Genomic DNA, 2,500 nt, shown 5'->3' on the forward strand with positions numbered 1-2,500 from the left:
CCGCTCGCCGCTCGCTCGCGCAGCCAAAAATGACCAGTTTTGGCCCGTTTTTGGGCTGTTTTGGCCTGTTTATGGTCCGTTCTTGCGTGGTGCGGTGACCGTCGTGAGCGGAGCAAAACGTCAGCCATCTCAGCACCCTGGAACCCCCCGGGTGGCACAGGGCTGGATGGGGCTTTCGTATATAGCAGGGACGGTGCTGCCTCTCGCTTCGCTCGCTGTCCGCCGCTCGCCGCTCGCTCGCGCAGCCAAAAATGGCCAGTTTTGGCCCGTTTTTGGGCCGTTTTGGCCAGTTTTTGGCCTGTTCTTGCATTGCGCGGTGACCGTCGAGAGCGGAGCAAAACGTCAGCCATCTCAGCACCCTGGAACCCCCCGGGTGGCACAGGGCTGGATGGGGCTTTCGTATAGCAGGGACGGTGCTGCCTCTCGCTTCGCTCGCTGTCCGCCGCTCGCCGCTCGCTCGTGCAGCCAAAAATGGCCAGTTTTGGCCCGTTTTTGGGCCGTTTTGGCCAGTTTTTGGCCTGTTCTTGCATTGCGCGGTGACCGTCGAGAGCGGAGCAAAACGTCAGCCATCTCAGCACCCTGGAACCCCCCGGGTGGCACAGGGCTGGATGGGGCTTTCGTATAGCAGGGACGGTGCTGCCTCTCGCTTCGCTCGCTGTCCGCCGCTCGCCGCTCGCTCGTGCAGCCAAAAATGGCCAGTTTTGGCCCGTTTTTGGGCCGTTTTGGCCAGTTTTTGGCCTGTTCTTGCATTGCGCGGTGACCGTCGAGAGCGGAGCAAAACGTCAGCCATCTCAGCACCCTGGAACCCCCCGGGTGGCACAGGGCTGGATGGGGCTTTCGTATAGCAGGGACGGTGCTGCCTCTCGCTTCGCTCGCTGTCCGCCGCTCGCCGCTCGCTCGTGCAGCCAAAAATGGCCAGTTTTGGCCCGTTTTTGGGCCGTTTTGGCCAGTTTTTGGCCTGTTCTTGCATTGCGCGGTGACCGTCGAGAGCGGAGCAAAACGTCAGCCATCTCAGCACCCTGGAACCCCCCGGGTGGCACAGGGCTGGATGGGGCTTTCGTATAGCAGGGACGGTGCTGCCTCTCGCTTCGCTCGCTGTCCGCCGCTCGCCGCTCGCTCGTGCAGCCAAAAATGGCCAGTTTTGGCCCGTTTTTGGGCCGTTTTGGCCAGTTTTTGGCCTGTTCTTGCATTGCGCGGTGACCGTCGAGAGCGGAGCAAAACGTCAGCCATCTCAGCACCCTGGAACCCCCCGGGTGGCACAGGGCTGGATGGGGCTTTCGTATAGCAGGGACGGTGCTGCCTCTCGCTTCGCTCGCTGTCCGCCGCTCGCCGCTCGCTCGCGCAGCCAAAAATGGCCAGTTTTGGCCCGTTTTTGGGCCGTTTTGGCCAGTTTTTGGCCTGTTCTTGCATTGCGCGGTGACCGTCGAGAGCGGAGCAAAACGTCAGCCATCTCAGCACCCTGGAACCCCCCGGGTGGCACAGGGCTGGATGGGGCTTTCGTATAGCAGGGACGGTGCTGCCTCTCGCTTCGCTCGCTGTCCGCCGCTCGCCGCTCGCGCAGCCAAAAATGGCCAGTTTTGGCCCGTTTTTGGGCCGTTTTGGCCAGTTTTTGGCCTGTTCTTGCATTGCGCGGTGACCGTCGAGAGCGGAGCAAAACGTCAGCCATCTCAGCACCCTGGAACCCCCCGGGTGGCACAGGGCTGGATGGGGCTTTCGTATAGCAGGGACGGTGCTGCCTCTCGCTTCGCTCGCTGTTCGCCGCTCGCCGCTCGCTCGCGCAGCCAAAAATGGCCAGTTTTGGCCCGTTTTTGGGCTGTTTTGGCCAGTTTTTGGCCTGTTCTTGCGTGGTGCGGTGACCGTCGTGAGCGGAGCAAAACGTCAGCCATCTCAGCACCCTGGAACCCCCCGGGTGGCACAGGGCTGGATGGGGCTTTCGTATAGCAGGGACGGTGCTGCCTCTCGCTTCGCTCGCTGTTCGCCGCTCGCCGCTCGCTCGCGCAGCCAAAAATGGCCAGTTTTGGCCCGTTTTTGGGCTGTTTTGGCCTGTTTTTGGGCTGTTCTTGTGTGGCGCGGTGACCGTCGTGAGCGGAGCAAAATGTCAGCCATCTCAGCACCCTGGAACCCCCCGGGTGGCACAGGGCTGGATGGGGCTTTCGTATAGCAGGGACGGTGCTGCCTCGCGCTTCGCTCGCTGTTCGCCGCTCTCCGCTCGCTCGCGCAGCAAAAAATGGCCAGTTTTGGCCCGTTTTTGGGCTGTTTTGGCCAGTTTTTGGCCTGTTCTTGCGTGCCGCGGCGACCGTCGTGAGCGGAGCAAAACGTCAGCCATCTCAGCACCCTGGAACCCCCCGGGTGGCACAGGGCTGGATGGGGCTTTCGTATAGCAGGGACGGTGCTGCCTCTCGCTTCGCTCGCTGTCCGCCGCTCGCTGCTCGCTCGCGCAGCCAAAAATGGCCAGTTTTGGCCCGTTTTTGGGCTGTTTTGGCCTGTTTTTGGGCTGTTC

Source organism: Musa acuminata, unplaced genomic scaffold, assembly GCF_036884655.1.
Source record: "Musa acuminata AAA Group cultivar baxijiao unplaced genomic scaffold, Cavendish_Baxijiao_AAA HiC_scaffold_507, whole genome shotgun sequence".
Lineage (NCBI taxonomy): Eukaryota > Viridiplantae > Streptophyta > Magnoliopsida > Zingiberales > Musaceae > Musa > Musa acuminata.